Source organism: Ursus arctos, unplaced genomic scaffold (assembly GCF_023065955.2).
Source record: "Ursus arctos isolate Adak ecotype North America unplaced genomic scaffold, UrsArc2.0 scaffold_8, whole genome shotgun sequence".
NCBI lineage: Eukaryota > Metazoa > Chordata > Mammalia > Carnivora > Ursidae > Ursus > Ursus arctos.
This window is the reverse complement of record NW_026623100.1, coordinates 10,533,947-10,558,556: the sequence shown is the minus strand read 5'-3', so window position 1 is coordinate 10,558,556 and position 24,610 is coordinate 10,533,947. Positions and strand designations below refer to the sequence as shown.

Sequence of the window (24,610 nt, the reverse complement as noted above, 5' to 3'; positions counted from 1 at the left end):
TCAGCTGCAACCCTACTTCTACAAACTCCTCTGCCCGCTTCAGCCCTGCACACCGTCCATGTCCTGTCGCATCAGACACAGCTCGTCCAGCACGTGCCTCAGCCCTCCTCCCTCCACCCCCTGTGCCTCCCTGACTGTCGAAGTGGCATTCACCCCTCTGATCCATCAGGTGCTGCCTCCATAATTGAACTCCTGGATCCCCGCAGGGGGTGCAATTTATGGAGTAACCCCTATTTCAGTCTACTTTATGATGAGAGCTATTCACACGTCTGTGTGCTATCAGGTGATGCCACGAAGGCCCGACCCACATCTAAGTTCTCCAGCCTCAAATCACAGTGCCGTGCACATGGCTGCAACAAACGCGTGTGGACAAACTAGATGAAGGAAACTGGAAACGTGGGTGTGCAGCAGCCGCTGGTCCCTGCTCATTCCTCAAGCCAAAAGGAAGGAGTACTCCAGGAAGACAGGGAGGCTCACGGGGATGAGGACAAAGGAGTGCCTGTGCCTTTTCAGAGGCGATGGGACACAGGCCAGCCCAGACTTGCACTCTTGGACTCTCCCCAAACAAGGTCTCAGGCTCCTCCCTCCCTCAAGAAGGTGGGAGCCTCCGTCTTGGAAATCAAATCTGCCAAACCATAGCCCAGACACGCTCCGGTGAAGGCCAAAGGCCTCAACCCCGGCCACACAGAAGATTCACCTGTAAAGCTTGTTAAACACAAACTACGGTCCCACCCAGACCTCCTGAGTCAGCCTGGTAGGTGAGGCTGGGGCAGCCACAAGTGGTGCTGGTACCAGGCCAAGGCACGGCCCAGGGAAGCGCACTTCCATCTCCGGGGCCTGCCCTGAACGAGGCAAAGTAGACAAGCAAAGGAGAAGGAAACCAACATTTGACAATGCCCAGAGGCGAGGCACTGGGCTAGAAAGGCACTTGACATGAATTAGCTCATTCCCTCAGCAAACCTGTATGAGTTATTGCCCCAACTTATAGATGAGGAAACATGTTCAAAGGCGTAGAACCAAAAAAAAAAAAAAAAAAAAAAAACCAACAACAACAACAACAACAAAAAACCCATATTTGAGAAATCCAACCTTTTCGGGTTTAGCTAATATTCTGAAGGTCCTAAAATTCCCTAGCATCTATCACACATCTGTGAGAGATACTTAAGCCTGAGTACCCAAGCACCTGGGTGTAAAACCAAGGGCTGTTTGCCTTCAATGAACAGGTTGTGGCCAAGGTGGAGACAGTCTTTCCAGGGTCCCTGCTTTCCTCCGTCCCAGTCTGCAGCCGTGCATTGCTGAGCCAGCCCACTGAGTGGTCCTTTCCTACCCTAGGTCATCCCCACCTGTGTGACTCTGCTCAGGCAGTTCCCTGGGTCAGGAGGTCCCTCTGTCACGCTTGCTGCCCAGGCCAGTCACTCCACCACCCAGGGCTACATTATGACTTTTTTGGGCTTTTGGCACTTTTGCCTATACAGGCCCTCTCCTCTATTAAAGAAAAATTAAAAAGTATATGTTACAATCGCATCAGCATAAAGATGACTATATACTAAAATATCTTGTTGAACCTAAAGTTCATGTTTCCCTTCTGATTTTAAAGAAATTAAAACTTTTAAAAGAAATTAAAACCCTAAAACTATTATGGACCCTCAGCATCATGCCTCCCATATCTACTGGGCCAGTCAGCCCCATCCTACCATGAGCCCAGTGGGGTTCCCTGGAAACGCCCCATGGAAGACCCAGCTCAAGCCTGGCCAGTGTCTCCATAACCCTGACCCCACACGCCCTGCCCCAGTGGAATCCTCTGCCCTCACCTGGCACACCCGCTGCACTTATACAGATATATCTGGACTACTGTACGGGCTGTGAGCTCCACAGGGGCCTTGGTAAGTGTGTAATGAAGGAACACTGAATAGAATAAACAGACGTGAACTTTGACCAGATGAAATGAGAAGTTTGTTTGAGAGACTTCTGTCTGATTTTCTTGTGGCTGTGTATTTCATATTCAAACTAGCTCAACACCTAGCTATCTCTCACAGGTGAATAGGAGGCCAAGGCACCCTTCACGACTGAGTTACTGAGGGACAGACATGGCCACAAGAGACCCAGAGCCTTCTGCTGGGGTCCAGGTGAAAGAGGAGGGTCTGAGGTGCCTCATGGTCCCTATGTGGCTAAGACAACTTGTATATTTCTAATACTAAAGCTATATTGGGCTGTGACATCTCAAACCCTTTGGAAGTAGTGCAGTGGCCAATGCTTGGGATTGTTTTTAATGCCTGTGAGCTAAGGAAAAAGTGAATCCGGAATTAGAAAAAACTAAGCAATAATTAATCACTGGAAATTTGGTGTTATTTAGCCTGCTACATCTTTTACATTTATCTTCATGTTTGGTTACCTCTTTCAGACCATATTCTCTTAATTTATATATTCTTTTCAATTAAAGTATCTTTATCCTAAAAAGAAAACATTTGGGAGGAGAAAACTACGCTCGATCTCACTGCTGGGGTGAAGCCTCATCCATTGCAAAAGCATCCTGATCCCAGGCACCCCCTGGTGGAACATACTGAAATTGCAAGCAAAGTACCCGCCAGGAAAAAGCAAACTGCAAAAGGGCACATCCACTTCTTTATTTTAAAGGCTACAAATATGCAGTCTCTAAACATATATCCTTAGTTCTTTGCATGTGAATTCCTGATCTACAAGCATTATCTGGAAAGGGCACCAATATTATGTCACATACATACACAGGTCATTTTTCTTTTCAATACTTGTAGAGGTGATTAATGGAGAGTTACCTAGATGAGCTTCAAAATTCATAGTGTATTCTTGTTTCCATATATTTCCCTCATTGATGGCTCATGAAAATATAGTTACTGACATGTGAAAGGTTTCCCAAATTGTTCGATGTTACAAAGAGACCCTCCTTCTCAGAACGACGAGGCACTCTGTCTTCAGGGGAGAACCTACAGCCTTTATGAAACCAAACACCATGGCAGGCCATTCTGGACCTTGCTCATTGGTGTGAGTTCAGATGGGAATTCCAGCTTGGTTGGCAGTAAGGGGCTTAAACCATAACTTTGTACAAAAGACTCTGTGTCCATCAGAAGAGCAAGGAACTGGTAGAAAATCAACATGATGTCGCAACGGAAGTGTTTACTTGGGAATGGGGGAGAAACAAGAACAGATGACGTTTGGGAAGTACTTGCTCCTGCAGCTAATCATGCCGGTACGTGGTGAACAGTTCACAACAGGATGGCCCCATGGAGCCAAAAGACTCAGGACACAGCCCCCTAGGTCTCCTCGGATGGGGACAAGCACATCACTTTCACCTCCCTGAGCTTTCGTTTCCTCACCTCCAAACGGGAACCATCATTTCTACTTTTAACGGTCTTCCCAGAATTAGTGGGATAATACATTCCTTAAGTGCATAATACTACCTGCAATATAGTACGTGCTCAGCCAATGGTGGCTCCAATCCAGTCTCCCTCACTGTCCCTCTTCAGTTTTTATTCTCACAGGTGGTAATGATGTGAAATGTTGGGGTTCAGAGAAAGAATTCTTGAGACATCTCCAGTGCAAAAACGGTGGTTTTATTAAAGCATGGGGACAGGACCTGTGGGCAGAAAGGGCCGCGCTGGGGTTGTGTATACTTTCAAGTTGGGAGGGGGTTAGGGATAGCATTAAGTCTCTAAGGAATTTGGAAGCGACCTTGAAGGGCTAGCTGTTGTTAGGAAAAGGCCATTTATTACTGTCCAGTAAACCTTTAGTCATGAGACCCTTCAGATGTGTATCATGGGCCATATACTTGGGGAATGATTACTAACATATATCTTGGGGGTGGAGGGGTCGAGGTAAAGAAAGTTTCCAAAGGGATTTTCATATATTAAAGTAGACTTGCAGGATCCTGGAGGTCAGGCTAACGTCAAGCTAAGGTTGCCTTTTGCCACTAGCAAAGTATTAACATTGAGGCAGTTGAGTTCCTGCAGGAGGTCACCCTGCCTGTTTCAAGGACTTGTCAATGGGCTGGCTGCAAGTTGTAAGGAAGTTTAATTTTTTTCTGTATTTCTTTGGCCTTTGCTCTCCACAGCAATGGCAGCCATTTAGCTTTCATTCCTTCAGGTGAGCATGGGGCTAAGTATGTGCTTACTGTGGGCGAGGCACGTTACTGACACTAGCAGTCCAGCCAGTCCACACAACATGCCTCTGAGGTGGGTACTAGTCCTTTCCCCATGTTCCAGATGGGGAACGGAGGCACTGAGAGACCACACGGCTGGAGAATGGGAGAGTCAGGCTTTGTGAGCCCCCAATAACAACGACTTCTTCTAACTAGAAATGTATTAATTAAAAAGGGCCTAATTATAATAAAATGTCATTTCTAACTCACTCTTATCCACGGGTGACAGCATATCTGCCATTTCCTCATAACTATCACCTTTGCTTCTCCCAACAAACCTGGGAGTCATGTATCTCAGTCTCCCAGTGTGCAAAGGAGGAAAGTGAACCCAAGGCTGTCCTCAAGGTCACCCAAACAGCCAGGGACCTGCCAGGATGTGGTCAGCCCAGCCTCCAGTCCTGCCCTTCCACCTGCCACCTCCACCTGCGACCTTCCCCTCCTCTCCTTTCCTGCAAAAGCTGCTGCAGGCTGGCCAGGAGAGGCAGGAGGGATGAAGGGCCTCCATGTAGACTCCAGTTGTGGGTGGAAAGTCAGGGAGGCAGACTCAGGGGGAAGGTGACCAGCAAATAAGGAGCCCCTCCCATGCCCCAGGCCCTGTGCATACCCAAGGAAATAATATGGCAAGAGTGTTCACTCAGTAAGTAAAACCCTGTGGGTGTTATAAAGACACTTCCCAGCCACTGCCAAGTTAACAGTTCAAGACAGGTTAAAAACAAGGCAACACAAGGACACTGGATTCAAATTCCTGCTCCACTGTGTATGACTGGCGATTTAGGTAAGTCCCATAACCTCTCTGGGCCTCAGTTTGCTCCTCTGTAAAATGGGCATAAGAAGAGTGAGGGGTGAAGCAACCATGATAGCACCTCTAGCTAACAGCAATAGAGCCAACAACCACACAGTGCTTGTGCAAGCAGAGGGGTAAGTGCCTGGGTTGTTTTCAAGGGGAAATCATCTCCTGAGAGAAATCGGTGGGGGAGTGAAGCTGGGTTCACAGCTCTTTCATGCACTAGCTGAGGGACCTTGGCCAAGTTACCTCACTTCTCTGGGCCCTAGTTTCCTTATTTATAAGAGGCACACAGTAACCGTAAGGCTTCAGTGAGAGAAGGTGAAATACCCAAAATGGCGCCTGGCGTTCAACAGGTAGTCAATACAGTGACTGGCTCTGACATCACCGGCTCTCTGGGCTGGAAAGAGACTCTTCTAATCACACCCATACTCACACTTCATTACTTTAAAGCACAAGATCGGTGGTGAGCGGAGGGGCGTGTGGGATTATGCAACAAGCAGCCTGGCTCATCCAGTGTTTATACGCCGCACACACACACAAAACGCAGAGTCTCATTTTATACGGTTGGAAGGCCTGAAAGAAAAACATCTGTTGCTGGTAGAATTATTATTCCAGTTTACTTCATAATATTCAATCAGGGCACACCCTCTGAAATTGAAGAAAGAGAAATAGCAATACATATAAGTTAAGTCCTATTTTTAATTCCTAGAAGGAAGGTGCTGTAGAAATCCGAGGTGAATCACTTAGAATATACTGAATCACTATTACGTTCTCCTTTTTAAAAGATATGGATTTCTTTGATGGGTTTCTAAAACATGACCTGCTGGGCCCTGCATGGACTGTCACATCCCACCTTGAGTTAGAGGGTGGGCTCTTCTCTCCTCACCCCCAGCATCCACCTTGGAGCTTCCAGTTAGGGGCCACCAGGTTGCTTTAAATAGTCCCTCTCTGAAGGGGAAACAGTTACTGTAAGCGGGAGAGGGCCCATTTAGGGCCAGAAAGGTGCGCGCCATCGGTCACCAGAACACCCCGGACCACCAATGGGCTCAGAGTTGCTGAAGACAGAGTCTTTCCTGGAACCAGGCCTCAGCAATGCTTTTCTTGAACAACTGAAAATACGGTAATCCACTCAGAGGGGGACCTTGCACTATACAAACATCTGAATTCATAGTAATTATGCAAAAAAACCTGTTTAAAGAGGCAAGGAGAAATATAGTTCAACAACTGACTGCTAATCAATTATGGTTCATGAAAGAAAAAAAAAACCCGGCTCTTAACTTAGCAGCATGTTAACTCGTGCTTCCTCTCCATGCCTACTAACCGAGGGCTGTTCAGCACGAACATGACACCACCAAGAGAGGAGCAGAGAGAGAAAAGGTCTCCCGCGCAGAGAGGAAACAAGCAGACAACCCACACCTTTCCTACTGAGGCAGGTCCCTGGGGACCCAATTCTCAACTACATGGTCTATAGACGAGGCAAGTGTGCAGGAACTATTTGTATGTGGCTTCACGCTGGTTTGCCACCTATTTTGAACAAAGCTCAGGCTGGGGAAGTTTCTAATCTGGTTTCTGAGAGAAAGCAGGAAGGGGGCTGGGGCTCATGTCCACGGGGACTGAAACGAAAACCTGACCCATGAAAGATTCTGGGCCTTCTCTGAGAGCAGAATGACTGATTCTGTGAGACAGGGGCCAGGCCCACCGTGCCTGTGGCTACATGCTGTGAATCTCACCTCTGCCTGCATCAAATACAACATTAAAAAACAAATAAAGGCTGAGATGCCATTCATACCCCCGGCTTGTGCACTGCCTGCTGGAGGCTAGAAAACCAAGGACCATACTTCCTAGCCTCCCTTCTTGCCAGGCTCCCCACACCAAGGAGTTTCCTGTGCATCTCTGCTAACAGACACTGCCGCCATGGAGGCACCAGGTTTTTCCATGGCAGGGGGGTGTGGACGTCCCAGAGCCTCCTCCCCAGCGTCATGGATGTCCACTGAGCAGAAGGAGGGACCCTCCGTGGAACAGGTCTGGGATGGGAGGCAGCAGCGCCCAGCTGGCCAGCTCTGCAGTGTGGCTCGGGGGCGGGGGGGTGTCACTCCTGCCAGTCTGACCAAGGGCCGAACTTCCAACAATTCTGTCAGCCCTGAATTTCCTGCATTAAATCTTCTTCTGCCTAAACTAACTAGAGCAAATCCTGAATAACACAGTTGCTGAAGACACTATTGACCAAGATGCAAGAAATCTCCTCCGAAAAATAAACACATAAACCTTTGGTGTGAAAAATCATTCCAGGCAGGACATATCAGAGGAGACAGGTACATACACAGGAAATCTACTTACGAGCTAGTACTTGGAAGGAACCAACCAGACAAACGTGCAAAAGAGCATGGACAAGACTGTTCACCGTCCTGCTGTTACTAAGAGGCAAGAGGCTGAAAATAACCTAAGCAAACGTCCATCCCACAGAGGACTTGGAGAAATAAGCTGGGCCTACCCACACGATGGGAGTTCCTCACAGCCACGCAAACGATGCGAAGGAAGAATATCTAATGATGGGAGAAAGGGACTCAACACACGCCACTAGCTCTGAAAAGGCAGCACAAGACAACATAGACATTACTTCTCTGCATTAAATATGTACTTTTGTACACACACACACTCGCATATTCAGTCTAGCCCAGACAGAAGTTCGGGAGGGTATGTGCCCAAATCTATCACGACGCCCACTGCCGTCCCACGCCCGGGTTCACTGGGTGCCGGAGACGGTGTGCTGGGCAGCACCTGGCCTCATGCCGCCTGAGGGAGCCGCCAGGGAGCAGCCTGACTGTGACGAGCCAAATCACAAGTCGGGTCGGCACTCCCGCCAGCTGGCAGGCCTGCTCCGCGCCAAGTCCGCTGCCTTCTGGGCCTTCCCTGCTTGCTGGCCTGGCCAAGTCCTGTCTGCAGTCGTCCCTTCACCACCTAGCGATGCCCCCGCGATGCCCCAGGACCCACGAAACACCCCAGCGATTTCAGTTCTAAGCGTCGTACCAGGGAAGCCTCGCTTACTTGAGCACCTCAACTGCGAGAACCATCTTTGCTCAGGAAGGCCACGAGGGAGACAAGATGACACTGGCCGAGCCTCAGAAAACAGTGACTCAGATCTGCAAAATGTTTTGTGTTTGTACTTGAAGAGCCCCCCTGAGCCAGACAGCACACTGGAAATGCTACTACACGGTGATCTGGCTTCCGACGCAGCATGCGGCTGACACCCAGCAACCACCAAACATGCGTGACCACTTCGGATCCTGTGCAGACAGTCCCAGTTCGCAGAGAGTGAGTCACCACCAGGTGAGGTGGCCTGACCGAGGGATTCAGACGTCAAGCGCATGGGTCTGACCCACCAACGGACCCCGTCCTCCTCCTCGCTTCCATGAGCAGAGTTCGCGCTTGCGGCTTCCAAGTCATAAATCCTTCACGCAGAGAAGACCCACGAAAAAGTTCTCGCCACCACTTCTTGGGGGGAGGGGGGAAAGACAAGATAAGTAATTAAGGTATTAAAGCAAGATGACAGAACGAGCCTCAGGATGAGTGTGGTATTAAACCCAGGTGGGAAGAGCAGGAGCGGAGAGGGCGCGGAGCTTCGGAGCAGCTCGCTGCATGGCCCACGTCAGCTGCAGACCAGGAAGGAGAAGTCAAGACACCCAGCTCTGTACTGGTCCTGGGGACAAGAGTGGCCCCATGCCTAGTGCTCCTGTCCCTGCACCTGCTGGGGGCAGATGTTGTGCCTGGCCACACAACTGCAACCAAGCAACAAGAGCTAACCTGCCCGAGGCTCAGAGCAGCACGTAGAGCCTCACCGATGGGCATCCTCCCATGGGCACTTCTCTCCTGAGGAGCCAAGGGCAGAAACCAGCCCTGAGCAGGCAGTTCGGTGTCGGTCTGCAAACCCGAAGTGAGTATGAGCAAGCCCTATGAGCCTATACAGACCTCCACCTGGCCCCAGAGGTCCCCGCACACCTCAGACTCACCCGTCTCAATGGGACAATGGCTTCACAGAAATATAGTCAACCTGGAGCCTGATTTTAAGAGACTAAGTTAGTGTTATGTATATTGTTTGATAATATTTAATTCTAAAGAAAAGACAGCAAAGGGGTTGGATGGCTGACTTGTAAGATATGTTTAGTACAGATGAAACTCATTAAGGAGAGCACATGTGTATTAAACATAGATAGAAAGGTGTGGAAGGACAAGAGATACCTAATATTCATGAGGCACTAAATATACCCAAGGCAGCTGGGCAGTAAATATTCATGATACACTAAATGTTCAAAAGGTACTAAATATTCATGATAATTCATATGCATGAGACTAAATATAGAAGACGAACCTAATATTGGTTGCAGTTTGGTTACCCATTGGTGACACCCATTCTGATCCTCTAACCCAGGGCCGCTCATCAGGCTCACTGGGGAGCCACAGAGGTGACAGGGCAGAATTGTCCCCATGTCACACCACTGGAACAAGTGTGTGTGTGAGACTGGCCCAGGGCACCTCCTGTTCGTGGCCCTGCCGCTAGTACCCGAACTCTGCTCCGTGTAGCCACACGTTAGCAGGGACACTAATGCTGCCGAGAGAGGTGGAGCACGTGAATGTGGTGTAGCCCGGACTCGCGTGCTGCCGGTCTTCCACCTCCTCGCACCTCTCCTATCCCTGCTACCTTCGCCGTCTCCTCCCCTTACTTCTCGCTGTGTGCTTCCCACAGGCCGGCTACCACGAGCTCTGCTCAGGAGCACTCTGCAGCAGATTTGCTCATTTTCCTTAAATGCCATCAGCTCTCAGACGCAGAAGGACCCTTTATTGCTTCCGGATACTTACTAGGGGGTGCTGACTAGGAATTATAATAAGTGCCCTTTCACCTTCTAAAAAAACAATGGAAGAATAATAGTCATAAATACTTTATGAAACACTTCTTCTGCTGATACGGTACCTCAAGTGATGTGTATGTGTGTGTGTGTGTGTGTGTGTGTGTGTGTGTGAATCACCCCCCCACCCCACTCTATGGAGTGCCTGAGGTTGCAGGGACTCTACGTGGCACAGCTGAGACCAGAGCCCTGACTGCCTCCTTGTCTGGACCACCTGCTTTAAGAAAGCAAAACACCTCTGACATTTTCATATCCCACATTCAGGATGGCTGTTCTGAGAGCAGTTTCTTGGAAAACTCACACACCAAGGTTAATGCTTCTATTGCCTCCCACAGACATGAGAATTTGGGGTTACAAACCATGGAGAGACTGGTGTATGGTCCTCAGAGGTGAGGCCAAGTATTCTGGAAGTTCTCAAACTTCATACATTTACAAATCAGCCTCACCCACCAGGGCCAGGAAGAGGCCTGAGCAAATAGCTTTCTACTCCTCACCTTTCAAAAGGATCTTTTGTAATTTGTTTTCATAGATACCTTAATCATAAAAAAATTCTTGAGAGTGCTTCCTCCCAGGAATGTGCTCAGAACAGGGCAAGTATCTGCATGGAGTCAGGGGCTGACACCAGTGAGGAGGGACCCCTGGCTGCGTGGTTACACTTGTCTCACTGTGTCCTGTCAATTAGCCACTAAAGTCCCATGGCATCTTCTGGTTCATGACCCACTGAGCTTAGAATTATAGGTGACAGCACGTTAAAGCAATACAAAGAATTCTCAGGTAATTCCTCAGAATTACAAATGGGTCTCAAGGACCACCGACCTGACCTAAAAGTTTAAAATTATTTTCCAGATACAAATATCTATAGAAGAAAACAGGGTTAGATGAAAACTCCTCCGATTCCCATTGTGTAGGAAAAACACAAGGAAGTTAGAACGCTGCCCTTTCCTGTTCTACCTGCAGATGACAGTAACTGTCCAGTGTTTACAGGTACCTAGACAACGAAAAGGATAAGCATGATACCAGGTCAAGCCACGAGAGGGTCCTGAAAGGCCACCCCTGGGAAGGCTTTCTGTCTCTAGGCACTTAAGAACCCCTTCTCATGGAAAGTTATCTTTCATCTCACATCCATGTGGCTAAGTCTTTTTTTTTTTTTAAGATTTTATTTATTTGAGAGACAAAAAGAGCACAAATGGGGTGAGGGGCAGAGGGAGAAGCAGGCTTCCTGCTGAGCAGGGAGCCCAATGCGGAGCCTGATCTGGGGACTCCAGGATCACGATCTGAGCTAAAGGCAGACGCTTAACTGATGGAGCCACCCAGGCGCCCCATGTGTGGCCAAGTCTTAATGTTACTTAAAGTCACCTCCTCCAAGAAGCCTTCCCTGACCACTTCACCTTCCACTGAACGTGAACAAAACCCAGAGCTTAGCTTTACAGCTTTAGGCTTCCTACAGGCTAATCTTATTCTCCAAATAATTCCTAAGCACCCTGAAGAAGCGACTAATTGTGACTTGGATTTTTCTGTATTTCTCCTATGCTTTTAGTAAATGCCAAGTACATGGTAGATCATTCTGATGATGAAGAAACAGCAGCATAAATAGGGGTGATAGTCTGAAAGACATTAAACATGAAACTGGTTTACTGGGCTGGACTCAGTAATGTGCAAGCAGAAAGCTAGTCTCTTCTCCCACCCACCACCAAAGCTTCAAAGCTGCTCTTTCCCCATTTCCTCCCAGCTTGTGACTGGCATCTCCAGTGGGTCCTGCAGCTTTCACATATTAAGAAGTCCAGTGCGTATAACCCAGGTCAGCCAGCCAAAAAGATGGAGAAAGGGGAGAGGAAGGGAACCTCTTTCCTATTTTCCCAGTTTGTTCCTCCCTCTTTCCCACACCCACCAGGATGCATCTGATTTTTCCCGGGGAGCAGGGGTTGAGGATAATACAAAAAGATGTGAAAAAGATGTTTGAATTCCCTTTGCATATCAAGAGGAGCGCTTGGAAGGGTTGATCCTAAAGCTTTATTCTAAGTCATAATGCACAGAGGACAGAAGGTATGACCTAAGGAAGACCTGCCCCACAAGTTAAAATAATTAATTAATTAAAAAAAAAAAAAAAGCTCTTGGGGCACCTGGCTGGCCCTATCAGTGGTGAAGCATGTAATTCTTGACCTCGGGGTGGTAAGTTTGAGGCCCACATTGTCTGTAGAGATTACTTGAAAATAAAATCTTTTTTTTTTTTAAGATTTTATTTATTTATTTGACAGAGAGAGCGAGACAGCCAGCGAGAGAGGGAACACAAGCAGGGGGAGTGGGAGAGGAAGAAGCAGGCTCCCAGCAGAGGAGCCCGATGTGGGGCTCAATCCCAGAACGCCGGGATCACGCCCTGAGCCGAAGGCAGACGCCTAATGACTGAGCCACCCAGGCACCCTTTGAAAATAAAATCTTAAAAAAAAAAAAAGCTCTTCTGGTACTGAGAAAAGAGGAACCTGGAGGGACTGAGTCCCCCGCCCCTGTGCACCTTGCCTAGAGGAGAAGGGATGGTAAGGGAAGAAAAATCCCTTGCAGGTTGAGGGGAACACAGAAAGCATGGGAAGTTTTCATCCTGCTTCCTACTGGGAACACTGGGGACTGCTTGGTACAGCGAAAATGGAAGCCTAGCACAGTGCCACCCAACCTAGGCAGGTTCTCAGGTGCCCAGGAGAGACCTAGAAGAGACCTGGAGTGTGCAGAGCTCAAGGCCAGATGCAGGAGCCAGGTCCCAGCTATGGCTTACCCTGGTGAAACCCAACTGGACCATACTCAGCGGAAACAGGGAAAGGAGGCTCAGTCGTGGTGAGGGGAAACTCGCCAGAGGACAGCAAGAGGTCACTCTCCAACACACCCTGATATGACTACAACCTTCTCCTGGTGCCCAGAGACCACCTGTGGGGAGTAGGGGCCCCCAAGGGTAACCCAGAGAGACTCAGACACTGACTCTCAAGGGACCAAGCTGCTTTAGGCTAGATAGTGACTGAGGTAATACTACTTGACTTGGGCTCAGGAAAATCACAATCATGAACGGGGACTAAATATACCAAAAGGGAACCAAAGTCGTTTTGTTTGGAGTAGCAAAATTAAGTTCACTTATAAAACGTTTTGCATACGATGACTTGTGGCTGGTGAACTTTGCGGCTCCCAAAGAAACCCTCAGCAGGAAACGTCTCTACTTTGATTGAACTGCTTCTGAAGGGTCTTCATGCAAGACAAGCAGAATTTAAGAGTGTCTGTGTATGACAAGGCACAAGGCTAACCTCCAGAGGCAAAGCAGGCTGTCGCAAGCTTGCAAGGTGAATCCAGGACCCCCAAGCCTTCACAGAAAACTTACCCTCCAGGAGGGCCAGGGCCTGCACACACATTCTCTCATTTAACCCTGCCAGCATCCCTGCGAGCCAGCTATTAGTACTCCCACTTTGCTGAACGGCAAACTGAGACTCCAGGATTCGGTGACGAGCTCAAGATGACCAGGCGGAGGGGCAATGTGAATAGGACAGCCAGCGTCTCACAGGCCCCACGTGCCTAGTCCCACGCAACAGCCAGATGCTATGCGCCACCTGGGCAACAGCCATGGAGGGCCAGCTTTTTTATTTTATAAATGAGGAAACGGATGCTTACAGAGGTTAAGAAACTGGACTCACAAAGCAAGTCTAGAGCTAGAGTGAGGCAAGTGAGGCAGGCACCTCGGGCACAATATTTAAGGGGATACTGAAAAACTCCCTAAGACGAACACTTAATGCAATGTTTTAAAACATCAAAATAAACACAGAATCCACATTGTACTAAATATCACAATTTTAAGTAAAGATGGGATTCTTATCAGTGATTTTTCCTTTTGCCTCAGGCTCCAACATGGCTCAGCACGGCACTGGGGCAGAGCCAGGAAACCAGCCACCTCAACCCTTCTCCACCAGCCCCCAAAGATAGGCATCCCAGACACCACTGCAGGGCCCTCTCCAGATGTTTCCCCTCAGTATTTTATAACCTCAAAGGGCCCTTAGGAGCGACCACCACGTTCCATAATTCCAGGTGGCGGTTGGGGGGGTGAGGGTGGCTGAGTTCAGGTTGAATACCAGAGGTCTAAACAGATTTAGTCCATGGTCCCAAGCCTGTGTTATGTAAATGAAGGAAGCTTGCAGGCTTGAATAAGGAAGTAGGATATTTTAAGATATCAGCTTGAGAAGGTATGGGGTGGGCACTAAAAGGATCACACAGCTGCTTGTCTCCCACTTGATAAATTTCCTGGCTCAAAATTAAGTGTTCAGCAGTGACACGATGCCAGCTGTCAGCCTGTACGTACACAAGTCCAATTCGAACGGTGGCATTTCTTTTTCCTTGCATTTCAAAAGCCAAATGTTAGCTCATTTGAGTAACTACCTATGCTCTGATCACTTGTTAACCTCAAATTAAAGCCCTACCTGATATGAAGCATCTGTTCAAGACCTGTTTAGTTGATTAAAAATTTGAACACTGTGGTGAGCAGTGCATAACGTACAGAACTGTCAAATCACTATGCTGTACACCGGAAACTAATAATAATAACATTGTATGTCAACTATAATTTTTTAAAAATCACACCCCCCAATTTGAATATGTCTTAGATCAAACCCCAAATCGCTTATTGGTGGCTTGTAATTGAAGCCTAAAACCTATTTACAAATAAACCACTAACTAAAGCATAAGAAAGACAGTGAATTTATCCGCTAATTTCTCCCGCAACGGCCTTCAGAGACAGCAGTCGCAAATACTTCGTATACTAACAATTCAAACCCGGCAAGACCGTCTTCCCTGCTCTCGTATTTTCTTAAAGCTTGAAACTGCTGGGCTTCACCTCACAATTCAAAGTTAAGTCCAGCAAAGTGAGCAAGGGGAAACTTTGGGCACTTGGGTGAGCGGGCTGCCTCACCTCGGCCCGTGTCCGCGCTGCCCCAAGAGGCGGCCGCGGGGATCGCGCCCTCAACCCCCGGTCCGAGAGGCACCTGGGCGGGTGGGCTCTGCCCTGACCGTCCCACACCCGGTCAGACGTCGGGGCGCGACTCGGTCCGCGCCGGCCCCGCCCGGGTCTCCCCACGCCACCGGTCGTCGGCCCACGCACGCTTCGCGGCCAACGCGCTTCGAACCACCCCGGTACCTGGCGCAGGAGCGTGGCCCAGACTCAGCGACGCGCAGGAGGGACACCGTCCTCAGGGTGCGGGGAAGGCTTCTGCCGTGGGCGCGCGCGCGCGGCGGCCCCCGCCCGAAACCACTCCGCCGCCCGCGCGGGAACGCTGAGGCCCGCGGCGCGACGCAGCAGGTGGCCGCTGGCCTCGCCACAGTCCGGGGCCCGGCCGAGAGCGCGGCGCGGGCGCGGGCGCGACCCTCCCGCGGACGGCCCTCAGCCTGCTTTGGCGCGCGCTCCCAGCGCCGGGCGCGCCGGCTCCGCTCGGCTCCTCACGGCTCCTCACGGCTCGGCGGGGGCGGACGCCGCGCCTCTCCGCTCGCCCGCGGCCGCCGCGCGCACCTCCCCCGCGGCGCGCCGCTCCCGCCGCCGCCGCCGCCGCCGCCCTGCAGCCCTGCCGCCCTGCCGCCCTGCCGGCCCAGTCGCGGCCGACAGCTGGTGGAGGAAGACGCCGGCGGGCCCTCGCTGTCCCCGTGCGCCGGGCCAGGACCACTCCCCAGCCCGAGGCTGCTCCCGCCGCCCTGATTCGGCTGGCCGGCTCTGCCGCGCTGTCGGGGCTCCTGGCCGGGCCACCCCTACCTTGGCGAGGCCGGGGTCCCCGGGCGACCCCGACGGGCCTGGAGGACGAGGTGTTCACACCCCGGCGCCCCGGCGCGCCCTCGAGGAGAGGGCTTCGGCCCGACTCCAGCCTCAACCTTCCAGGTCACCAGGGGGCTTCGCGGCCCGACGGCGCGGGGCCTGGGCCGCTCCGGATCCGCCTAGCAAAGCCGGCGGCCCGCGGGCCCGGGGCCGAGGGGAGTGGGCGCAGTGGGTGGGAAGTGTGTATTTGAATAAAAGTAAAAGGGGTGTGTGTGTGTGTGTGTGTGTGTGTGTGTGTGTGTGTTTATAACTGTGTGGGTCCTGAGCGGACCGAGGGGAGTGGGCGCAGTGGGTGGGAAGTGTGCATTTGAATAAAAGTAAAAGGGGTGTGTGTGTGTGTGTGTGTGTGTGTGTGTGTGTTTATAACTGTGTGGGTCCCGAGCGTCTCCAGGCTAATTAGGGAAGCTGCCGCCCTGTGTTGAGGTGAATCATTGTTGTGATACCACAAGTGTGGGAAGAAGGGCTGCTGATGACTTCTCAGGCTCGCTGACTCCCCCCTTTTTTTTCTTTTAAAGAGAGGCTGGTCCATTTAAGAAGACCGTCTTAGGAAACTTACTGGCCTCGGGTGGTCGCTCAGCTAATCAACTAGAGAGCCCGCAGGGAAGCCTTAGTCTGCTGATTGCACAGCCCAGGATGCCCCCACCCCAATTGTGTGCCCCAAGAGCTGGAGCTTTTCCGGCAGGGAGGGAAGATGAACGTGAACTGTGTCCCCGCAGAGACAGAGGCCACAACAGCTTACACTCGAGAAACTTTCACGCTCCAGGTAGAAGAGATAAAGCTAATGTCAGAGAGTGTTACCTGACGTGCAAATTATCAGCAACTTCGGCGGTGTTATGTGGGAACCACCCAGAATCTGCACCACATCCTAGGATGGTGGGTCGATGATTTCTCCCTACAGACAACTGAGGACAGGGAGAAGCCAACGTTTGCATAACTATCTGGAAGGGGCTCTCTCCATCTCTGGCTTTAAGCAGGACCAAAATCCCAAATAGAAGAAACTGAGGCAGGGAAAAAAGGCTGAAGACAGATCCCATTTACTTGAGCATATAAAGAGAAGTTTCCTTTAAAATTTTTAAATATCCCTTTGGCACAAGCTATTCACTTAAAAGCCCCCTTTGATGGTTAAGACCTTTGTAAATCCCTTGCACATGAAAGGAATAAATATATATTGGGAATCAGTCTACAGCCCCCCAAGTTAATAACCTGCATTTGAAATGGACAGGTGACTCATCATTCTGAGACAATGACTTTGTTAGGTGTGTTTCCTCTTTTCAAAGTCCTCAAACTGAACAACTACAAGCAAATCTACACACCCTTCTCTCACCTTGAGCCTCTGCTTCTTGATATTCAAAATCACATTTTTTTGTTCTAACTACTAAATATTTATTGACTCTATAAGTCACCTTTTCACCTACGAATTGTATTTGTTCCAAAATATCTCAAGCCTCTGGCTTTATTTGTGTATGCTGTGGGTGGCTTTTGAAGTTACTGGTGGTTTTGAGAGAACAAAAACCAAAGTTCTTGGTGATTAGCTAAGGCTGAGAAAGAACATGGTGTCAACACCCAAAATAGAAAGTGGTAGGAAACTATGTGAATATGTTAGGAAAATGGGAAATTATCTGGCATCTGGTAGAGCAAGCACCTTCATCCTTTAAAAATGTCCCCCTCCCCCTCCCACCTTCTTGCTGAGTACTCGAGTCCCCAGGGCTCTGCCATGTGGCTCAAGACAGCTCTTTCCCTCCTTAATGCTTCTCGGACCAAACCTTGAAGCTGGGTTGAGAAAAGGCTAAAAGGTTAGCAAGGCTTTGCTAAAGGTTCAAAGGAAACAGAGAACCATGTAGTTCTGGAAGCACACAGACAACCACAAAGCTAAGAGCAGGGGTTTCTTTTTTCCACCCCCACCCCTCCCCAGGGCTCCAGAAAACCCCACAGCTATCCCTGAGAACCTCCCTGATACAGCAAAAGAAAGAGGACTCTGTTATTTCTAAGTATATTGCACCTCATCTGGGAACACATTTTTATCAAATGCCAGGCACTATTCTAAGCCATTTACAATTAATCACTTATTTAAATCATTCAGTCCCCAGAAGAACCCCGAGCTAAGACCAGCCATTACCCCCCATTCTCCAGATGAGGTTCTACTATTATCTCCCTGTTGTGGATGGGGAGACTCGGGCATGGAAATGGCAAGGAATGTGTGCACGGTCATGCAGGAAGTAGTGGCAGAACCCCCAGTCTGCACACTCGGCACTGAACAGGCTGCCTTTCTAAAAGTGGCAACTAATTCCGCAAACTCAAAACTGCCTTTCAGCTTAGAAAAGAAAGGAGAAGTAGCCCTTCCCACACTCAGGAAGAGGAATCCTTTGGGATATCAGAAAACAAGAGTATTTAAGTCTAGTGTTTTCATCCCAGGATTCTGCTCTTGGGTCCTCATAAGACACACAAACTGCCTGTCCTTCTTTGGTTTCCAAAAATAGGCCCCATAGGCACAGGCATCCCTACCCAGCTAGAGAATTAAAGTGAAGGATCAGTCAGGAACCATCTAGGAAAAAACGATGCCATCTTTCTTATGCCCAGGTGAGCCTTGGTGACAGAGGTCAGATTGAACAGCCTCACAGTCAGAGGCCACATGAAGGACTGTCCCCATAGGTTGGCTATCCACAGCATCCAAATCCCAGCCACTGTCCCTCCCAACCTCCTCCAGTAATATGAATGACCATGTCATTTCCCTCTTTCAAAACCCTTCCGTTGGTTTCCACGAAATTAGGAGAAAATACAAATCCCTTAAGGGGGCCTGATCTGTTCCTTGCCTATCTCTTTCATGGGCTTCCTTTCAGTACCACCATCCACTCACTGCACACCAAACTGGCCTTCTTCCAGTTACTAAACACCCCAACTTCTTTCCTACCCTGGTGCCCCTGCCTGAGCAGCCCCCTCTCCTGGAATACTTACTTTGTTTCTGCCCTTCGCCTTAGCCTCACCTGACTTCACCTTGCTAACTCCCTCTTATCCTTCAGATTTTAGCTTAAATGTCACTTCCTTTGGTCTTTTTCTTCCCTAGCCTGTATTTCCCACTTGGACCTCTTCTTTAGAGTTCATATCACACTTTGTAGGGGGTTATTTTTGGTTTCATACTGAATTCCCCCATCAGAGCGTGACTTAAAGAGGGCAGAGTCTGTATCTGTTTTTAGCATGACTGTTGCATATCCAGCACTTAGCAGAGTGCTTCTACAAAGTAGTTGCTTGATAAGTATCTTTTAATCCATCACTCCGACCATGACTTGTCACAACCCTGGATTGCTCGATCTACCTCAAATGTACTGATCTATGGTACCCACTCCCTCTTTCCAACTCTTCCCTACCCTGGTCTTGCTCTCCCAAACTTCTGCTCTTTCACCTTCTAGCGGCCTTCTGCTCTTTGCTCTCTTGTCCTAAGAGTCATCCCTCCATAGCATCTATCCTTCTCAGTCCTGATCCTCATGGACATCACCCCAACTGCTCCTCTGCACTCCCAGCGCCTTTATCTCTTGATCCTCCTGCTCTGTCTTCCTGGTTGAAACCCCACCTCTTCACTGGGCTTCTCTCTTCCTACAGCCAGGCCTTTCATGCTGCCAAGGAAAAGCACAGAACCTTGCAGACCAAAGCCACAAAAATTTACAGTCTCCAGACTTACTTGGGCCTTACTACCTTTAAACATTCTCTGAAAAACAAGTGAGACAATACATACAATAAGAAGGAAGGAAAGATTCCAACCCCAGAGGAATCACTGTTGCCATTTGATTGTTTTTCCTTCCAGTTTTTCTTTTATAAAAAAGGCAACGGAGTTAGCCTGCAAATTCAAATGTCTTTTACATAGTTGAGATGAAGCCAAATACATAATTTGAGTCCTGATTTTTTCAACTACACTATAATACAAGTATCTTCCATGTGATAACCAAGTCTCCATAAACATAAATCTTAATAACTGGCTAATAGTCCATTCTGTGGATATATCAATTGATTTTACCATTTGCCTACTGCATTGTTTTCAATTTGAAGGTATTCTAAAACATTCTTTGACAAATATCTGTGTACACAATTTGTCTGCATTTGTAATTATATCCTTAGGAGAGATCCAGAGGAGGAATTCCTGAGTCAGTGGCCATGAATGGGTCTAGGAGGCTGATTGAGTCAGAAGGTAGAAGAAGGCCCAGAGGACACAACTGGACAATACTTTCATTTGTCTCTGGGCAGCTTCTTCCCCCACCCCCCACAGCAACTCATGCAGCGTGTGTTCTCAGTCCCCATCACACTCTTCTGAGCAGATGGGTTTGCTTCCTTCTTCAGAGAAAATTCAAGTTACCAGGAATGAACTCTCTCAATGCCCCACCCCCCACCCCAACAACACTGATCTCTCTACCAAGATGTAAGATGGTATCTCCCTAACTCTTAAATTTTAGATAAGATTGGCTTGCACCCTCTTCCTCCAAGATTACCACCTACGAAGATGGATCTAATATGTAAATATGATCATGTTACCTATCATTTATGGAGTACCTATTATACATCGTACTATCCTAGTTGCTTTCAATGATTCACATTTGAATTTCTGTTGTGCAATGTGCCCAAGCTCACACTGAGACTAAGTGTCAGCCCCTGACATGACTCCAAAGCTCTTGACTTTTACAGGGTCTTTCTAAGCATTTCCTACATACGGGGCTGAATTTTTTCAAATTTGAAAGGTGGTCTATCATAATCCCATCTTTCATATGAGTCTGGAAATGTGGTGTAGAGATGATAGATTCTCATCTATTGATATTGATGCTTTGTTTTAAGATATTCTATTAACATTTGGGCAGGCGTTAAGCATGTTTGCTTTCTTTTATATTTCCTACTTCCTTGCCTGTTATTTACACGGCATCATCTGTCACCACACATCCAGGCAGGTATGTTTTTGTTCACACAATCAAGCAGCAGTGTGCATTTCAGCTCTAACTAGTGATTAACTCTTTTCAAGACAATTCTAACAGTCATGAGGCTCTGCATTTAGATCACACCTTTATTTCCGTGGTTCTGAATGTTTTCTCATAAATCTTTATGACATTTTATTTTTATATTTTTGGAAAATAGGTAGTAGGTTATAAAGCCAAATAAGCTTATATTTTGAACAAGTTCAGGGCATTCTATATTTTCCCTGGTGGGAATGCATTTCCTTAGATACTTTTTTATCCTTTTGTGCCAGTTTATTGATCTGTGTAGGAAAGTATTTCAGGTTTAGTGAGGCAGTAACACTCAATAATTCTGGTTTAGTATTGGCTGGGGCCAGGAAGTCACAGTTTTTAGAAATTTATCACAGATGCTAAGTTTCATGAAATATTATTGTTTCAGGGTGGGCTAAATTTTGGTAGTGGTTTTTGTTGTTGTTTGGTTTGGTTTTTGTTTTCTGAGCTATACGGAGCGAAAGGACACACTTCTTACCTGTTGAGCTTGAATTTTTAGTTACATGTCATCACTCTCATGCAACCACTATCCACAATCAAGATCTAGAATGTTCCCAGCATCTCAGAAAGCTTTCTTGTACCTTTTGCAGTCAGTGCACACCCCCCAAGCTAACCACTATTCCAGACTCTATCATCATAGATTAGTGATCTGTACTCGAAGCCTCATAAATAGGCATATATAGATGACACAGTGTCTCTTTTTGTGTCTGGCTTCTGTTATTCAATGTTATGTCTGTGAGAGTCATCGTCATTGTGTGTGTCAGTCCATCACTTTTCATTGCTGTGTAATATTCCACCACATGGATATATTGCATTTTGCCCTCTCTACTTGGACATTTGGATTGTTTCCAATATTGGGCTATTATGCTAAATCTGCTATGAACATTCCCATACATGTTCGTGATAGGCATAAGCACTGGGTGTTAACCAAGGGTGGAATCCTGGGTCATAGGGCATACACATGTTTAACTTTAGTTAGTACCACCAATGCTCTTCTGTTGTGGTTGGACCGATTTACATTACCATCATTAATGTAAAGTTTCAGTTGCTCAGATTCTTTCAGTACCTCAACAGTGGTATTGTCAGTCTTTTAATTTTAGTCATTCCAGTGGGTGTTGTAGTGATAGCTCATTTTGGTTTTAATATTCATTTCTCTGATACCTAAAGATGAGCATCTTTTCATTGGCCATTTTGATATTCTCTTTTGTGGGGTGCCTATTCATGGCCCTTACTCCTCTATTGAGCTTTTACTTTTATATTGGTAGGAACTCCTTATATAGTCTAGATACAATTTCTGTATTGGAAATGTATGTATATTTGTATATATATTTATGTATATATATGTATTTATATATAAGCATGTGTGTGTGTGTGTGTGCATGTGTGAATAAAGAGAGAGAGAGAGAGAGAACACAAGAATGAGGGAGCACAAATATCCAAATATCTTTAGCTAGTCTGTGGCTTGTATTGCCTTTTCAGCATCAACCTTCTCTCTTCCTACAGCCAGGCCTTTCATGCTGCCAAGGAAAAGCACAGAACCAGCAGACCAAAGCCACAAAAATTTACAGTCTCCAGACTTACTTGGGCCTTACTACCTTTAAACATTCTCTGAAAAACAAGTGAGACAATACATACAATAAGAAGGAAGGAAAGATTCCAACCCCAGAGGAATCACTGTTGCCATTTGATTGTTTTTCCTTCCAGTTTTTCTTTTATAAAAAAGGCAACGGAGTTAGCCTGCAAATTCAAATGTCTTTTACATAGTTGAGATGAAGCCAAATACATAATTTGAGTCCTGATTTTTTCAACTACACTATAATACAAGTATCTTCCATGTGATAACCAAGTCTCCATAAACATAAATCTTAATAACTGGCTAATAGTCCATTCTGTGGATATATCAATTGATTTTACCATTTGCCTACTGCATTGTTTTCAATTTGAAGGTATTCTAAAACATTCTTTGACAAATATCTGTGTACACAATTTGTCTGCATTTGTAATTATATCCTTAGGAGAGATCCAGAGGAGGAATTCCTGAGTCAGTGGCCATGAATGGGTCTAGGAGGCTGACTGAGTCAGAAGGTAGAAGAAGGCCCAGAGGACACAACTGGACAATACTTTCATTTGTCTCTGGGCAGCTTCTTCCCCCACCCCCCACAGCAACTCATGCGGCGTGTGTTCTCAGTCCCCATCACACTCTTCTGAGCAGATGGGTTTGCTTCCTTCTTCAGAGAAAATTCAAGTTACGAGGCATGGAAATAAGTTTGCTAATCAACTGACCTTAAAATAGGGAGAATTTCCTGGATTATTCAGGTGGGTCCAATGTAATCACAGAGGTGCTTAAAAAGGGGAGAGGGAGCACGAGAAGGACTCAAGTCAATATTGCTGATTCTGAAGGTGTAGGGTGGGGACACAAGTCAAGGAAATCGGGCAGACTTTAGAAGCTCAAAAAGGCAAGGAAATGGATTCACAATCCTGCCAACACCTGAATTTTAGCTTAATGAGACACATATCAGAGTTCTGACCTCCAGAATTTTAATTAGTATTGTTTTAAGCCACTAAATTTATGGTAACTTGTTACTGCAACAATAGGAAACTAACACAAAATTTACTTTAGAACTCCCTACTCTCATTGCTGGAAACTCCACTTCTCTATCCCTTCTCACTGGCAGCCTATAGCAGAGGTCCCATTAAACATACCTTGGCTGAATTTCAGCTGAATAACTTTAATATTTTATTTATTCTATTTTTAAGATTTATTTATTTACTTATTTGAGAGAGAGAGAGAGCATGAGCAGGAGGAGCAGAGGGAAAGGGAGAGAGAATCTCAAGCAGACTCTGCACTGAGCATGGAACCCAACGCAGGGCTCAATCCCATGACACTGAGATCACCACCTGAGCCCAAACCAAGAGTTGGATGCTTAACTGACTGCACTATACAGGTTTCCCTAACTTTAATATTTTAAATGGAGGTTATCATTCAGACTCTTAGCTGAGACTCACCTAGGCATTCCCACTTTCTTTTTTGACAAATACCAAACACTGATAGTCTGAAATTTTGGACCCTCAGGCAGCCATTTAAATACCTTTCAGCACCTTATAGACCTTTCAGGATTGTTCATAACAGTATCTTCTGGTAACTCAAAAACAGTTTCAATTTTCACTTGCCCAAATTTTGTAAGATTTATTTTTAGTTCTTCCCTCTTAAAGTGTATTCATTATGCCATCTAAGAATCACAGCTTTGCTAGTTTTTAACACTAATAATGTTATTTTCCATAAAACTCTTACTCTAACCTAACAAATGTTTGTTTGTCCAAAGGTATCAGCTTCCTGGACTGGGTATGAATCTAAAAGATTATTTTGGAACAATGCCCATAACAGTCCCCATTTTACGTTTATACGGAAGAATATTTTAAATAAGAGACATGAGAACTTTAATTAAGCTTATGAAGAAAAAGTCTAAACCGCTACTTTTCTTTTGGGCAGAGAGATAAAACAAGCATATATCTGATTTATGTGCTGGCCCACATAGCTCCTTTTGCAAATGTGGCTTTAAACCAGCTAATCTTTTAAAAGTCTTTACACTGACTAATTTAGAAGCAAGGAGAACAAATGTGGGAGTATAAATGTAAGGCACTGAATAAGAGTGATAATCTCTGCCAATGAACACACTGCTCTGTTTCTGAGTACCCAATGCAGTTCACGATTTTCATTTAGATGGAGCTTCCTGGAGCTTGTCTTGCCTCCCCAGCACGATGTGCTACGTGACTAAAATCCACATTTGGAAGGTTAGATCTGTCCAGGATCTTACAGCTCCTGTTCCTCAGCCTCGTTGTTTGGGGCACCACATTGGGCAACTAGCCACAGGTTATATATCGATGACTAAGGTACACCTCACACCTGCCTCTAAAAGAGGCTGTATTATGCACCTGCCCACCTCTCACTCA

General features: G+C 47.2%; 1 protein-coding gene across 1 annotated transcript in view; it reads right to left on the bottom strand.

Annotated features, from left to right (window-relative positions):
* Window positions 1-15,104, bottom strand: part of CRACDL (CRACD like) — a 126,260-nt gene extending 111,156 nt beyond the window's left edge. The window contains exon 1 of the mRNA XM_057309310.1: window positions 15,015-15,104. The gene's annotated coding sequence lies outside the window, so the exon portion shown is untranslated. The remainder of the gene's footprint in view (window positions 1-15,014) is intronic.
* Window positions 15,105-24,610: the final 9,506 nt, after the last annotated feature.